This window comes from Ceratotherium simum, chromosome 12, assembly GCF_057802395.1.
Source record: "Ceratotherium simum simum isolate JZ-2026a chromosome 12, ASM5780239v1, whole genome shotgun sequence".
NCBI classification, from domain to species: domain Eukaryota; kingdom Metazoa; phylum Chordata; class Mammalia; order Perissodactyla; family Rhinocerotidae; genus Ceratotherium; species Ceratotherium simum.
Window position 1 is genome coordinate 72,930,300 of NC_141911.1, and position 17,964 is coordinate 72,948,263.

General features: G+C 40.5%; 1 protein-coding gene across 2 annotated transcripts in view; it reads right to left on the reverse strand.

Annotated features, from left to right (window-relative positions):
* TET2 (tet methylcytosine dioxygenase 2) overlaps window positions 1–13,591 on the reverse strand; it is a 125,065-nt gene extending 111,474 nt beyond the window's left edge. For both annotated transcript variants that reach the window (XM_004426613.3, XM_087437792.1), the window contains exon 1: window positions 13,386–13,591. The gene's annotated coding sequence lies outside the window, so the exon portion shown is untranslated. The remainder of the gene's footprint in view (window positions 1–13,385) is intronic.
* Window positions 13,592–17,964: the final 4,373 nt, after the last annotated feature.

Genomic DNA, 17,964 nt, shown 5'->3' on the forward strand with positions numbered 1-17,964 from the left:
CCATGTTAAACATAGTTGCTGGCATTTAGTTGAATGAATACCACTACTTTACTATTCAGTATTTTTGAAAATTCTCTCTTACCTTTTCTTTCCCTTTATCATGAGTCTCCCAGAGAAGAAGAGGGTTTTCTCTCCATATTGTTGCAGATATAGGCTCTTAAACAGATTATAAGGTTAAGCAAAGTAGTTCTATACAAACATATTCAGGGATTTTGGAAAGCATTTCTATATGTAGTAGGAACGGCACATTTTCAAAAATAAAACAGAAATGATGGGTGAGAAACAATTTTAAAACAAGAGAAAATGGCAGCTCTAATTCAATTGAGTGTTCCCATGCAGGTACGTAGTAACATTACTGGAGATGGTTACGAGGCCATAATAGCTTCCAAAAGAGCTGACTCAGCTTGGTTACGAAAGACAGTGACACTCTCAAGAGCTTTGTCACTCCAGTCCCTGGATACTAAAGCACTGACTCACTTGTCCGGGTTAAAAGCTACTATTTTAAGTTCAAAGCAGAAAGCTCCTTTTGGGTGGTAAGCACAGTTGAAAATAAACAATGTGGGGGTTGGGGGAAAGCCTTCTTCCTGCATGGCCCTGTCCCCACCAGTGAAGTTTCACTACAATCAGTCCTTCTTATTGGGTATCAGGATCCATGACCCAGGTCATTAAACAGTTGATGAGACACAGACCGCTCCTTCTCCCCCAACGGTTACATCACGGGTGTTCAGGATTCTGGAGCAGTGTGTGTAAACATTACAGCCGTGTGCGCCTGACCACACAGGAAGGCACCAGGGTGACCTGGATCCTGTGCAGGAGGGAACACCCTGGCGCCCATCTTGGCACCACTGAGCAGCTGTTTGTTTTTATATGTCACTCCTATCTGATAGGGCAGCTGTCTTCTAAAAGGACCATCTAAAAGCAGTTCATTCAAAAGACCCTGAGGATTTTGTGCAACTTTATGATATTTGGAAAAATGCATGACATCAGTATTTTTTCATTTTATATTCAAAGACAGAGATTTTTACTATGGTTTGTTTAATTGGCCATTTCTACCAACAAGGACTTAACTCATGTATCAAGAGTCCGAAACACATGTGAGTGAGCATGCATGCGTGCACACACACACACACACACTCAGTAGTAAATGAAAAGGGATAAACAATCTAAAACTTCCACATTGCTTCTTGATGTGTATCTTCCAGATTCAATCTACTATTTTGATATTTTATAATACAGAGACAACTGCTACTCAATCTCATCTTGATGAAGGTAGCCCATCCATTGAATAAATCAATTTTTACTGTATGCTTGGCACTTCAAGTGAAACGAAAGTACAGCCAAATGAAATCTGTTTAAATCCCTTTCTTAGCAGAAATGCATTAACTTATAGCATTTATCAAATTCGGAGCACTTTCAGCTTATAACTATATATGATTCACCATCCAATAAAGGTATAAGAAGAAGGGAAAATATTAATATTCTAATATAGGATGAGATGATTCTTGTGAAAGCCCAAGAGTGTTCAGACATGGCACTGCTCTTAGTAGGAAACTATACTCATAAGAAATTTCACACAAACTTTCACTATTTGGGGCCTACGGTGATTAAGATAAATACATCATCTTCAGGCCAAAACAATGAAAAGCAAGCAAATAAAACAAGCAAATGAAAAGAATCCTTTTAAGCCTATAATCTACTTTCACCATACCTTAATTCAATGTATTAGAAATGTACAATACTTTATAACTGATAAACACTAAACAAGTTATATCTTTTCAAATCCAGAAGGAACTTTTACTCAGCAACAGAGATGAAAAACGTCCATCCTTAGATTTCATTGTGTTGGTTAAATGAGTCACTCTTTTGGTAATTTCTGCCAAATGCCAGCAGATTCAGATGTTAAACAGCTAAACTTAATTTCCAAGTCTCATATCTAAATAATGGATTTGGACAGATAATCTCTAAATTATTCCAGGTCTAAACTTCTCTTATACCAAACATTACTTAAAACAAAATAGATCTGGTGCTTGGTTTATCTCTTGAGAAAAGATCCTTTATTTTTAAAAGTTAAACAAATTCCTTTCATTTATAGTACCAGATTTCAAAGATTCTAATCTTTCCTCTGTTTAGAATGGTAGTATAATTACAAAAGTATATATATTCTATGAAAGAAGAGTTCAAACAGGCCAGCTTTTTAATTAGCTACAAGTTCATTCTAATTTTAATTCTTTGTTAGGCAAGGTTTCTATTTTTGGATAACAGATGATGACATCCATCTAAAATGATCCTTAGTTGCAATATAAAAAGAACTCAAAATTTACTCATATTTTAAATATTCCAACCAGTCAGCTTACAATTTACAATGAAAAGCACCAGGAAACATATACCAAATACACAGGATTAGACATTTAAATTCTTGGTGCTTTAATTTTTTTTTTAAACTCAACTCTTTCTTTTTATTGATAAATATAAATGAAAAACTCTTAAAATTCTAATCTGGGAAAGAAAGAACAATTCGCCAAGTATAGAAACCAATTTTTTTTTTTAACCTCAAGTCTTGAGGTGGAATTAGACATGGAGGAGGGTTGAGGGAGGTGTGGGCATGGGGGATGGAAGAGGAGGGGATGGGTACAGGATGGGATGAGGAAGATGATCAAATAGTCGTTTTCTTGCGTGTTCTTTGGTTGGAGTGTCTAGTTCCTCAACTCAGATTATGAATTGTCTTGCATCTTCAGATGCTTACAAATATGAAAACACATTCTTTTAAAAAAAGGCACTTGTGAGACTGGGCGGCAGGCGCGCGCACTGTCAATCACAGCCAGAACCAAGGCTCGATCTGCCCACACTCCCTAGAACCACGAAGTCCATCGGCCGCAGGAGGGGAGGAAGATTACTCCTGGAGAGAGGCACCACGTTAGAGGCTGCGGTAGGAAAACTGGGTATTGGGCGGCTTCTGCCGGACACCTGGATCTTTGGCTCCTGACCCTTCAGAGCGGTCGAGGGCTCCGGACAGGGAACCACGCACTGGTTCCCCGCCCACTCTCACCTCTTACTCGTGCCTCCAGCCTCGGCCATGTTTGTGAACAGCGCGCCACGCGCCCCGCGCCCACGTGTCCAGTGTGGACGTGACCGCAGTCCTCCCAAGGCCAGAAAGGCAACCAGCCCCAGAGAGAAATCTATTTCTTTGGCCATAAAAACGACCATGTGGGTTTCAAGGAATTATCTCTAAGGGTGATTCATCTTTGTTTTCTTTTTTTTTCCTCCCTCCACCCCCACAACAAAAAGAAAAATTAGTGGGAGGTAGAACTGGAGGCCATGGCCAGTCTCCACTGGATCCTCCTCTGAGAAGCTCCTGACCTGAGGACAGGAGCAAAATCAACTGCCCTACCTAATTAAATTTAGGGCAAGTTCTGTAATCGCACCAGTGCATTCTGAGTGCACTTGCTACCTCCTCGTTTTTCTTGGCTTATTTACTTCAGTGTGAACTGAAATATTATGAGAGGTGCGATTACACAACCACTAGATACGCGAAGTGGCAAATGGTTTGCAAAGTGACAATTCACATCCACATAAAATTACACAACCCTTTCAGCAAAAAGTATCCAATGGCTTTGTTTGGCTGAAGAGAACACAATTTAGCATTTCACTTATCTTATTTTAAATTTCACCCTCATCTACATTCACGGTGTCTTTTACAATGGGTTTGTGAACAAAAATCAAGTAAACTCCATTCCTTAAAGAGGCTGAATTCTCGCCAATATTAGAGAAAAATGACAGTGTCAACAACTAAGTTTTTTACCCCTACATATGAAATCCCATAAACTTCAAGATTTTTTAAAGCATAATAAATTATAACAATGCAAAAAAACTGAAGCAAAACTGTCAGTAGTAAATTATACTGGTGTTTTTAAAAATACTCTGACTTCAACAAAATCTCAAGCACAGTTCTTTTAGTCATTTAAAAATGCTATATCTCATATCTTTTATACATTTGATAAAAATGTTTTTAATTTATATATTAAAAATTAGTCGATATCTATAAAATTTCCTATTAGAAATAAGAATCATATTTAAGAGTAAACAGGTTAAGTTTCAAAATATTGAAAATTTAGTTTCCAAAGTTAATAATAACCTTTCCAATTTTGATTTTCAGTAGAAACACATAATTAAATCATAGGCATTAAAAAGGTAAGCTATCAGCAAAATGTCTACTACCTTTGTTTTCTGCCAGTATGTTTTTCTCCAAGCTATCATGTGGTAGACATTCCAAAATTAAATATAACTTTGTCTTAATATATATATATGTATCATAACTTCATAGGAGAAAAAGTAACCATTTAAGTGGCTGGATTGAAATAAAGATAGATTAAATCTAGAGTACAAAGTTTAAAATATGTGCTTTCCTGCTAAAATGTGCCTGCTTCTCTTTTTACTAAAACAAATAATTTATATGGTATTTTTAGTTTATGAAGATTTGTTCTCCCCTCATGTTGGAAAAGTATCCATTTATGACTTTTTTCTTTCACCAGTTATGTTTGGTACATTAGAATATGAATGTAAACGAATTAATGTTTTAATAACTGAATTCACTTTGTAAGATGTTCACTCTAATTTTATGAATGATCAGACACTTTATTTGCAGAAATGATTTCTTGTTCTGTTATGATGTATGCAGTAAAACACACAAAAAGCTAATAATCACCCAAAGTAATTAGAGGGTGTCTAAAAGTAATCTTTTTAATGCAAAAAACATGAAAGGTTATAAAAGAGCTGAGAGAACTTTATAGCTAATGGCAAATATGAAAATTCTATAACTTCAAAGTAAGAGACTTCAAACAAAAATGGAAAAAGTGCTGAAAGAACAGATTAAAAAATAAATTAATAGGAAGAAGACAGTGTGTTAGGGGTGGACTCTGGGTGTGGCATCAATTGTACTATTTTCAGATTCTGGTGCCTTACTTTAGAAGCAGTACAACTAATAATTAAGACATTTTTAATGGGTGCCCTTGTTTCTGAATGCAGACAGGGAAGAAAACAGGAGGAATAACTCAGATGTTATATCCTCTGGGTGTCACTGTCATTATTTAAGCCTTTTTTCCTTCTATATTGCAAGACAAAAAATATAGCAATTGGAGGAGAAATACTGTAATAAAAATCCATCTTGAGAGTTGTGTGAATCGTTTCCATTCTGGACATAGATTTAATCCTCTATCAAGAAAATAAGTGACTCAATAATGCAGGTTTTAGCCATGGCTAATGAGACATGACAACAGTAGTTAAAATTATCATTAAATTATCAGCATCCACAGAACAAACTGTGACAAATTTCAAAATAGTAAAAGTAGCAAATGAAACATATCAACACTGTGTATGGCACACCCTAATAGGAGACTTGCCATTTCTATGTGGGACCATAGGCAATTCTGCTCTCTGGAGAGAGCAGACCATCAGCAAACCTTCATAGTTTTTCTTTTGAATATAGTGTATCTTCCATAATAATTATTAGTAAAAAGCAAGGCTAAAAATAATAACAAATAAAAATATCCCATTTTCTATATTTCTAATTTGTTTGAAAAGGTTTACAATTTTGGGAAGAACATTTAAAAAGCAAAGATGGAGTACTACACTCAAGCCCAGAGAACAACTTTTTGAAGATTATGGAGATACTAGCATAAAAATCTATTACCAGCTGAGGCTGTTCACAAAGTGTTAAGAGAAACAAGAAAGGGTAAAAAACAAGTCAGCTACTCACTTCTCCTGTGAGGAGGACCAGACCTTCCTTCTACCTTATTGCTTTCCACAACAACCACATGTCAACTTCTTGATGGGGTGAAAGTTCTACCACGAGTGTCTAACCTATGCCTGTCGCAGACACCACACAACAAATCTATAACTAAGTGCTGTAATCAGACTCCTAAAAAGTAGAATTCTGAGTCATTTCTACAGCTATTTCTTGAAAAAGTAATGATCACAGCAATTATATGAAGCCAAGACATTTCCTTATTGAGTACAATAACAAGCATACATTAATAAAGCTGAATGCTTCCAGACCCCCGCATCTCCTCTACCTGGTTATCAGTCATGGTCCCAAGCTATGGGATCCAACTGGCAGCAATCCAACATTCTCATTAGAATAAAAAGGAAGAGAATGTCTAGATGTCTAGAATTACATGAAGTTAGAAATTCAAATAAAACCAACCCCAAGTAATTCACCCTGCATGTCCAAAATTACAAGTCCTAAATTCAGAGGGACAAGTCCTAAAAATCTGCATCATTTTACCATTAATACGTCTGTAAAAATTCTGCTGGTGTTTGTAAGGACTGTGGCCATGTGTAGCACAACGTGGAGAGCCACCAACATTCTGACCTTCACTTGCTCACCTGTCTTGGAGTCACAAAGACTGCTGCAGAGCAATTTCTTTCTCAACCCTATCTTACATCTGTAATGTACTACAGTAGCAGTACACAGAAACAGAATTCTTTGCTTAATCCCAATGGGATGCTTTGTCATTTTAATTTTAAAAAGTGAGATATGATAATAACAAGCAGAGATATAAACGGTTAACAAAATCAAAGTTTGGAAGCCTACTCTATATATCCTCCAGCATCCTTCTGTTTTCACATAGACAAGAAATTTTAATGCAAAAAAAAAGAAATAATCTAGCAATTTATGTTATTGAAGCATGCAATCTATAGATTTGTCCTCATTTCTAGATTAAACTACACATTTTGCCACAGTTTAATCAAGAATGGCAATGTTTATAAACATTCCTTTTAACACTTGGGTTACATCTCCTGAATTAATTGGAAAATGGCTAAGTAACTGAATATATCTGAGAAAGTTTCTTGCAATTATACATTAAGCCCTGTCCATCACGTTACTTGACCTATCAGCTGTCAAATGAACCATCTCATAGAAGTCCTGAAGGCTCTTTTCACCACTAAACACGATGGTCAACTTTTGTGTAATTAAGTATCCTTCTCATCTATGAGATGAAGGTAACTACATAACATGCACTGGTGCCCTATTCTAGAAGGATATGCTCAGCCCCATACAGTTCAATTCAAACAGTACCTACAATTCTTTGTATGAGACATGAGATACTTTCTGAAAGCCAAATATCTTGTCAATTGTATGCAATTTTATCGAGTTATAATTCACATACAATGAAATTCACCCCTTTAAAGTATATAATGCAGTGTTTTCTTTTAGAGTTGTGCAACCATTCCTACCTAATTATAGAACATTTTCATCACCTCCAAAAGATACTCCATATCTATTAGCAAGTGGAATCGTACTATTTGGATATGTGGCCTTTTGTTATTTACTTCTTTCAAGGTTCACTATGTTGTAGCACGTATCAGTACTTCATTCCTTTTTATTGCTGAATAATATTCCATTTATGAATATACCATGGTTTATGCATTTATGAGTTGACAGACATTTGGGTTGTTACAATTTTTGACAATTATTAATAATGCTGCTATGAATATTCAGGTATATGTTTCTCCGTAGACACTTGTATGCAGTTTAAGTCTCCTTTTATGACTTTCCCTACACAGCCTACATTATAGCTACACTTGTATTATTAATGGCATGAGGCAGTATAGCATAATGGTCACAAGACTGGGCTCTCGAGATAGACTGTCTAAATTCAGATCCTAGTTCAGCCATGCACTGGCTGTGTGACTTTGGGCAGGTTATTTAGCCTCACTGTGCTTCAGTGTCCTCACCAGAAATGGGATGATGATAAAACCACGTGCGTCTGGAGTTGTGATGAGAAAGAAGGGCACAACTTAGTGTCATCAAACATTAAAACAACTTAAAATATCTTGAACACAAAGGCCATTTGATGCAAAAAACTTTTAAGTAAAAAACCCTATATTCTGATGCACATTTTGATAAGGCATGGCAGCATAATCACACGACTGATGAAGTAGAACTGTGTTAAACTTTCCTGTTTTCAGGAAAAAAGGTTTTAAAATATCTGATCATGTGATAAAATGGTATAGGACTAAATATACACATACACAAACGTACAAGTCAAATTGGAGAAATCTGAATGAGATCAGTAGACTACCCCAATGTCCATATCCTGGTTGTGATATTATACTATAGCTTTGCAAAATGTTACCAGTGGGGGAAATTGGGTAGAATATTTGCCCAATTATTATTATTTCATACAACTGCATATGAATCTACAATTATGTCAATAAAAATTTCAATTAAAAATGTGATCCCAGAATAAATTTACTAAAAATCATTAAACTGTATGCTTACAATGGATGCTTTTATGGGATGATTGCAATAGCCTATACAAGTTACAATCAAGGAAGAGGCGCCATCATTATTACCATCATCACCATCACTAAGATCTTTTACATTTTTTTTCTCTTATACATTGAGACTAGATTACACATTTTCTAATTAAATGACATTGTTTTTTGCTAGTTCCATGTCATTCATTAAAACTTTTTCTCCCCCAGCTTTCACTGAGATGTAATTGACATATAACATTGTGTAAGTTTAAGGTGTAGAATATAATGATTTGATATATATGAGGAAATTATTACCACAATAAGGTTAGTTAAGACATCCATCACCTCACATAGTTATGATTGTTTTTTTAAGGACTGCTCTCCTGGGAACATTCAAATATACAATACAGTATTGGTAACTACAGTCACCATGCTGTACATTCCATCCAGAACTGATTCATTTTATAACTGGAAGTTTGTACCCTGTGACCCCTTCACTCCCCCGACCCCTATTCATTAGATCTTGACTGAGTAGGACACCACTAGGTTCCATCAGGGAATAAAAAGACATGGAAATCAGTGGCTCCTTTCCTACAGACATAAATATAATTTTTAATTTTATTTATTTATTTTTCCCCCAAAGCCCCAGTAGATAGTTGTATGTCATAGCTGCACGTCCTTCTAGTTGCTGTATGTGGGACGCGGCCTCAGCATGGCTGGAGAAGCAGTGCGTCGGTATGCGCCCAGGATCCGAATCTGGGCTGCCAGCAGCGGAGCGCGCTCACTTAATCGCTAAGCCATGGGGCCAGCCCCATAAATATAATTTAAAGGAAACATTTATAGTAATTTTAGTGAAGCAACCAGTTCATTCTATATTTTAAATTGTTCTTCAAAAACACTTCATCCCAATTTATTCATCTCTTAATTTAATTTTCAGATTATGTGAAGCTTTATTTCGAGTCAGTTTGAGTCACCACACTTACTATGAATAAAATATTGATTTCTAAATTCTTAAAACTACAGGTAGGTTGACATTATCGCTGAATTTATTTTTACACAAAATATTGAAAATCTACCTATCTATTTCTACTTCCTGAAGCCTGGCACATTCAACTGCCTTTCATGACAAGTAGAGAAAGCATACATCAAAGCTGATAGAATTCACTATTTTGGAATGGGCAAGCAAAATCCATTTTACTGAGAAAAGATGATATACCTATCTTAAGTCATGGATTTTCTGCAGTGTGCCATCTAGGATCAGAATAATGCTGGAAATAAGCAGATACATACGGTTCTCTTTGGTGCAGGCACAACGATGCACGTGCTCTCCCCTCTCCTCTTCTGGAACTCTTCTCTCCTACTAGACACCAAACCAACAGATGTACTATATAACCTCCTTAAATAATGTCACAGTGTTCACTGAGTTTTGGCAGTAATTCAAAATAGAAATTGGAGATCCAGACCAAGTAAATACTGTATATTTGGCAAAATCATTTGTGGTTGTGTTCTTTTGCACAGTTTCCAAGATAACCACCAGCTCTACTTGGCAACCTGACTCTCCCACAGTTAAGGCTCCAATTGTAAAGTTGGCTGGTGAGGCATTTTCCTGCTACTGACTTTGGTGCCATTACAACTCTTAAGAATTACTGTGCAATGGTGGCATAATCATTGAGAAAAATGTTGTTCTGATGAACCAACACTCGCTGCTGGTCCAAAGTTTTAACCTGTCCCCATGATAGGAAACAATTACAGCAAAACAGTCTACACGGTTGTTTACAAAACAAAGACGACTCCCTCTAGGAATTTGAGATGGCTAAGTAAGACTGTTAAATTCTATTAAACCACCACCACCACCACAACAACAATTGAACTTGTAGGAGAAGCAATCAGAGCATAAAAAAGCAGATCTAGTAATATCTAAGTATTAGACATACTAAAATGTCAAACACCCATAGCTTTTGAAGACCTTTTATTTCAAAGTAATTTCATAAGAATTTACCAACTTGGATTTGGGGCAGGATGGAAAATAGAGTTTTGCTAGGTGTGTCTGTGAATCATAAGAAGGGTTTCTTAATGCGGTCGGCAAACAAGGAAATACATTTCAGTAGCAACATTTGGCTTACAACATTGTGTATGGGGCGAGCCTTGGAGGAACTGATAGAGAAATTCTAACTTCAGCAAGTGAAACCAAAACATTAACTCCAGTATTTGTTACTAACACCAGTGCAGTGCCCAAACAGGACTTTGGAAGTCTGTCACAACAACTCCTCAGCAGGTGCATTTCACTTGTTCTGGAAGAGAAGTTGACCTGCCAACGTCTAGTCCACGTGTCACTGGATCAGAATCACATCAATTGCTCTGGCTCCTGGTATGCACCAGCACAACGCCAGATCTAATTAAAGCCTTCATGGTAAATGCATGAATTTAAACAAAGCAAGGGACTTCTCTCATTCTAAGTGAATTTCTCATTAACCATTAGTTCAATACGAAAATAAGCAAGCAATATTGTAGTTTAAGAAAAACTATCTATCTTGATATTGTCCACTATCACTCCCATAAAATTCAATTACCCAAGACAGTGCTATCTGTGAAATTTTTGGAGCATCCAGGTGGTACTATCACCAATATGGTAAATGAAGAACTGAGGTTATGTCTTTTATTGTAAACTATTTATTCCATACTGATTCAAATAATTCCTTTTTTCTAATAAAGGATAAAGTGGTATTTTTATTCAGATTGGTGAATAATATGCACATCTCCTCATAATTATTGAGGCCCCTCATACAATATCAATTAGCATCTATTTTCAGCATAGAAATAGGATGCATAAAATAACAAAAGAGTCTAAATTTGAAGATAGGAAAGAACAAGCCTTCATGGCCACATTCAAAGTCATTAACCACTGTAGGTATTCTTATTTATCAATGTGAGTGTAAAATATTATATGTATTATTAGTTGAATAGCTTGAAGACAGTATATACCACAACATTTGAAAAGTCCCCCAAAAGTAGTTAGATACTAATCTGTTAGCAAAAGGAATTGTTTATTTTTAATTCTGAATTGCTGGAATAATTAACCATAGTTTTCTCAACAAATAGAAGCATTTATGCTAAACTCTGTAGTTTTTTTTTTTTTTTTTTTTTAGGACAAATGAGAACTAACCAAATGACCTGTTTCTTTTTCACAGAGATGAGTAATACTTCTCCCTTGTAATCATGTGAAATAACCTCTAGTATCAATGAGTAAAGTAAACTTCACTGCTTTTCCAGAGATCAAAATAGAAAGAGTTACAAAGTGAACTGCTGAGGACAGATAGTTTTGGAAATCTGATTCATAGAGTAATGTCCATTACGATGCTTTTCCTTCTGACCACCTTTCAATCATATACATGCCTTCTAAACTTAGCTGTGACTTTCGGATCTTTCACCAACACCTCTCTGCTTAATAACATTAAAAAATCAATATTTATTGCGTTGTAATTTATATTCTACTTCAAACCTATCATGAAACACGTGCAGACATGTAAAAGAATATAACTCCCCTCCAGTGTTTCAACTTTCCATTAAAATGCAAATATAATGATTTCATTAGCCAAGCAACAATACCCACAGTCTTTACCAAACCAAACCAGTATCTTTTCTCTGTACATCCCAACTTCCACTAAGATACAATCTTACTCTTATGTCAGAATATTTGTTAATGAATATTTTTGGATTTGGATTTGCTATAATTTTCCTTGATTAGAGAGGGAAAAGCACAAGGTGTGATTTGAAATTTTAAATTTATGGATGTATCCTACTCCCTAGACAGGCAAATATAAAAATATTTCACTAAATTTTAAGCAAGCAACTGGAAAATAATTCTTTTTTCAATTTCTAAACACTAGATGGGGGGGGGGGGACATCACTCAGTGTAATTAAAGTATGTCATGAGGGCAACAGCCAGCCAAGAACACATATTCCATGTTCGACCTTCCCCGGAGTCTATCCAGGCCACACTTTGTTCTGCCGTAGGTAGAAAACTCTCCGTACGAACTCTGTTAGCCTAATAACACAGACAAGCTCGGCAAGATTGGAGAGTGTGCGTGTGTGTGTGTGTGAAGAAGAAGACAAGAGAGACAGAGAGAAAGGCAGAGAGATAAAACACCGAAGAAGAGAGAGCAGCCGAGAAAGAAAGAGAAATTTGGATGGGACTGTTAGAAATCCGCTCTCTCGTCTCCGCTTCAGGGCTGGCATTGGGTTTCACTTCTTCGGCGCCCCTGACCTTGCAGTCTCCACTCGCAGGCCCCCTCCTCCGACGCCCGCCCCCTCCCCGGCCTGTGCCTGCCTTTGTGTCCGCCTGTCACTTACCGGGGACAAACGAAGCTGGTCGCGAGAAGCACAAAGCCCGGACACAGATTTGTCCACAAATTCTCTTACACTTATTCCCCGGGCTGGAGGGCACAGCGCATCGCAGGGCTGCTGTACCTTGAGAAAAGTGGGTTCTGGTCCAGTGCGGGGGACCAGAGAAACTACTCTTTCCTCTCTGGCTCAGCGCCCCTAACAAAACGCGCGGACTTCAGGGAAAACAAACCCCCACCTGGTGTACCCCAGGCCCAGTCCCCGTGACATTCGCTTCGGACACCCCCAAATGGGACACGGGGCTGGAAAGGGGCGGACGCCAACGCACACCCAGACCCAGACCCTACAGCCGATAAAAGGGTGGAAAACCCTGGGCCGCGCTCTTTCCGGGGGGGTCAGGGGAGACGGAGGCTGTTCGCCCGCACGAAGGGAGGGGGTGGGGAGGATTAAAGGGAAAAGCAGTGCCCCCCAAAGCTGCACTATTTTAGAAAGGAAAGCCAAGAAAATTCACTTCCCTTAGGGTAAAAGGCCGGGAACCCGGCCGGCCGGAGTCACAAAGGTAAGTGTTCCGGGCAGGGAGGGGACGAGCACTAGCGGAGACACAGAACTCCAGGTTTAAAGGGGAATTAAACTATTTGTCAGCCATGTTGAAGAGGCTCCAGTAATTTGTGAGCTTCCCTCTTCCCTCCGGTGTCCGGGGGTGACACTGCGGGGCGCCGGGGCCCGGGGGCCCGGGGGAGCGCAGGGGAGAGGAAGGGGCCGCGGCGCGCGGGGAGCGCTCTGACCTCGTCTGTCCCGCAGCCTCGCAGCGATCCGGCGCTCGCGGTCGGTCCTTCTAACAAATCCTAAAGGGCAGCCATCTTGCTTCCTTCTGCTTCTCTACGACAGCAGCCTAGCCTCCGCATCAATATTCATAAGGCACTTTGACGTCTGTTCTCATCGCTGGCGGGCCGGCGTCCCAGGGCGGGCGCGCCGAGGGGGCGGACGTGACTCGCATGCGAGCGGGCTGGGCGCGCGGCGCTGCCGGGCTGCCGGCCTCCTCTCCTCCTCCTCCCGCTCCTCCTCCCGCTCCTCCCGCTCCCGCTCCTCCTCCTCCCGCTCCGGCTTCTCCTCCTCCCGCTCCTGCTCCTCCTCCAGCTCCTGCTCCCGCTCAGGCTTCTCCTCCCACTCCCGCTCCTCCTCCTCCTCCCGCTCCTCCTGCTCCTGCTCCTGCTCCTGCGCCTCCTCTCCCTCCTCCTCCTCCTGCTCCTCCTCCTCCCGCTCCTGCTGCTCCTCCCGCTCCTCCTCCTGCTCCTCCTGCTCCTGCTCCTCCTCTCCTCCTGCTCCTCCTCCTCCAGCTCCGGCTTCTCCTCCTCCAGCTCCTGCTCCTCCTCCACCTGCTCCTGCTCCGGCTTCTCCTCCTCCCGCTCCTCCTCCTCCTCCTGCTCCTCCCGCTCCAGCGCCTCCTCTCCTCCTCCTCCCGCTCCTGCTCCTCCTCCTGCTCCTGCTCTTGCTTCTCCTCCCGCTCCTCCTCCTCCTGCTCCTCAGCCTCCTCTCCACCTGGCCTCCTCCTCCCTCCAGCCTCCATTCCAGGCTCCTCCTCCTCCCCCTCCAGCCTCCTTCAACTCCACCCAGCCTCCTCCTCCACCCGGCCTCCGCTGCCGCCCTGGGCCCCTCAGTCCTGGCTCCTAGAGAATCAGCCCCCCGCTCAGGGCTTCCCGCACAGAGGCGGGCGGCACCTGAGGGCTGAAGATGGGGAGCGCATGTGAGGCCCGGCTGCTCTCCTTGCGGAGTGGAGCAGGAGCCTGCGCTGGTATGAGCGGGGGAAGGGCCAGCCCTGGGGCACCCCAGGGACCCCGGGACGGTCTCTACCGCCGGTTAAGGAGCAGGGCAGGCTCGAATGGGGAGGTGGCCTGGGTGCCTGGCACAAGGACGTGAGACCCCAGATTAACCTTTTAAACCTTTTCTTGGTACCGCACTCCACCACCCTTAGAGGTATCTGCGCACCACCCCACCCGCGCTCATAATCCCCAGCCCCGCCCCTCCCACTAGCCTAACACCCCCCTCCCTGCAGATATTCCCGCACTCCCCCCCACTAGCCCTTACTCCCCCCTCCCCCGCAACCCCACTCTGGCGCATCGCCTACATTAGCCCTACTCCCACCCCCTGCACTAGCCCTTATTCCCGCGTACCACCACCCCTGTGCACCCCCTGCACTAGCCCTTATTCCCACCCCCTGCAGGTACCCCCACTAGCCCTTACTCTCCCCTCCCTCCAGGTACCCCCGCACCCCTATCCCCTGCCCGCACCCCCACCCCCTGCTAAACCCACTCTCCCCGCCTTACCCCCTTGGGGTCCCCTCCACACGTCGCTTTAATCTCGCTCAGCAGAAGCACTCCCCAGTTTCGCTGAGGGCACGCCCTTACTGCTTAGAGACCTGTAGTTTCAAGACTCGACAAATTGGGAAACTGACGGATCCTGCTCTTCCCCGCCCCGCCCACCTTCTGTTTACTTTGGCCACGTGGGCGGGAAGGAGAGGGATTCTCGCCGATCCAGGACAGGACTCTACTTCTAGATTCATTGTAGGAAATGAACCCGCACTCTCAAATGCTTAGGTTTTCTTTCGTAAGAGCTTCTATTTTGAAAAAATTGCCACCCTTAAAATTAAGTGATGAAGAAATCGACCCATAAAGATCTAAATTCGGAGTGACGGACGCTCGATTTTCCTTGACGTTGGGGGTCTGTTGCTGAGCCCTTTCATTGACGGTTTTTCTACTACCGAGGAGTTTTACTTCTCTTTTTAATGCTCCTTTTTGTAATCATAAATTTTTTATTTGAAGATGAGATGAAGAACAAAGCCCATATGTATCATGATATCAGATAATAGTTTGGGGATTTGCCTTCTCTGAGAAGTTCTCCCGTTGCTGACATTCACATCTTAATAGGTACTTGGGCTCATCTTTTATGGATCACTAGGGGTGACCACAATACTCTGAGCCAATGCAAGTTATTTTGTGTAGCCCACTTTTTTGTGTCTGTAATTTCTTTAGAAGTGAAGTCTCCCCTAATTTTATGAAATCGGAATATTTCCTCTTTGAAAAAGGTTAAAAAAGGGAACTCTTTCTGTGTGTCACGTTGTTACTAAGAAGAACGTTTAAAGTATCTTTTAATGAAACATTGTTTATTCCACGTTGAAACAAAGTTGACTCAGATTTCCGACTGTGCATAGGCTAAGCAAAATCGTTCATTTTCCGCTAAGCATTTCATGTGAAAATGAATTTCTGTTCCTTTCCCACTGTACACTGAAGTGTCATTGAAGTCTTGGCAATTGCTAGTGGGCTTTAATCTGTTTGGGAGATTCTTCGTAATTTGTTTTTCAAGTCCAAAAGTAAAGTTTTGTGAAGACTGTGACATATATTTGTGTCGTGCACCGTGCAGCAGAATTGTTGAAAGCATGGGCTTTGGAGTCCAACAGACCTAAGTGAATCTTGGCTTCATCCCTTTTAACTAAGCGTGTGACCTTGAGCGTGGTCCCTAACTCTCTGTGTATGTTTCCTTATCTGTTAAATACCCTCTAAAACAACAGGATTGTTGTGAGGATTAAAGAAGACACTAGGTAAGTGCTGAGGTGGTCATTACTATTACCAACCATAAACCATCTACTTACAGGAGTTTTTCTTGATTGACTAGAAATATAGAAGTAATTATATGTCTTCTTCCTTGAATAACATGTGGCAAATATTGTATTCATATGTTTGATATAAACATCTGCCTGTCCCTTAATTATTTATGTGATAATTGGGAAAATGATCTTTAAGGTCACCTCCTTCTCCTTTCATCTTTTAAACCTCTCTCTCTGATGTAACAGGTGGTTCTTGTCTATCTGGAATCATACTCGGCTCGCAGTTGGTTTTGCAACAGGCCCTCAACCTTTTCTTGCCAACTTCTTTCTCTGCACCCCCACCCTACCCTTAATCACCATGACATTTGTTAACTTAGAAGAAAATACATTACTCCTCTTGGCTATTGTGATTTTTCAACAGCAAAAGGAAGTAAAATTCTGAGGGTCTCCAAGTGTAAAGTATTTTAGTGTAAAATTTTTAGTGAGATATTTAGAGATATTTTAGTGAGTATTGTTGATTTAAAAAAAAACCCTCTTAGTTGCTATTTCTGGGAAAGAAAAGAAAGAGTGCACGTGATCAGCTGTTTACTGGACATTAACGCACATTCGTGTGGGTAATTCAGAGCCAGCTTTTATTAATTGTGTGCATTCTTGAGATTCCTCCTCATATAAGTGTGGATAATCTATTTTTAAAAAATAATTTGCTGTTTTAACAACAGTCAATTGTTATCAAATTCCTTACCATTTTTTTTCCCTCAAACTAGAAATAGCAGCACTGCTTCCACACAGAGAAATTCTTGCTTCCTTAGAGAAAAGAGATGAAGAGAACAAGTTCCATGACATACTATTCTGGGTTGGAAGACCTGTTTGATTGGCCTGGGCGCCTGCTGTCTAACTCAGTTGCTGGGTCTCTAAGCCTCATAGGGTGGAGGCAGCTTCCTGTCTGCTCTGTCCATGAAAGAGCTGACAACAGCAGCTTACTTTACAATGCAAATTTCTTGTATTGTACTAACAGAAAAATAATAGATGATTCTTAACTTCCTCCCCACCTGCAGAAAAGGAAATTTTCTTTAAGGGCTTGATTTTCTCTTTAACAGAGAGAAACAGTTGTGATACGTTCTGCTTTGAAAGAATTATAGTGGTTTAACAAAAATATTAAATCATGGGATGTTGTTTCCCATCTCTGAAAACATATTTCTGATGTATGGCATGGTGAAGATTCTCTGCATGCTTAGAAGACAGTTGACCTTCAAACAGCACAGCCATCATGGCTGTGAGGGGCTGAATTGTTTCCTTTTGTCTGGTGACATTGCTGTGCACCACACGAGGGCACATACTTAACATAGTAGAATGCTAACTTTAAAAATCTCCAATACGGGCCGGCCTGGTGGCGTAGTAGTTAAGTTCATGCTCAGCGTTGGCAGCCTGGGATTCATGGGTTCCGATCCCAGGCACGGACCTACGCACCACTTGTCAAGCCATGCTGTGGTGGCTTCCTATATACAAAATAGAGGAAGGTTGGCACAGATGTTAGCTCAGGGCTGATCTTTCTCACCAAAAAAAAAAAAAAAAAAAAAGAAAAACAACGACAACAAAAAAAAAACCAAAAGAAAAACTCCAATAGATGAAACATTTAGATATAACACTTTAACTCACTGATATAAATTATTATGACTAATAAAAACCATTATTGTCTAAAGCCAGGGATCATAATAGTAGGAGAGTCTTGATAGATTTTCTTTTATTAATATGATTTCTACCTA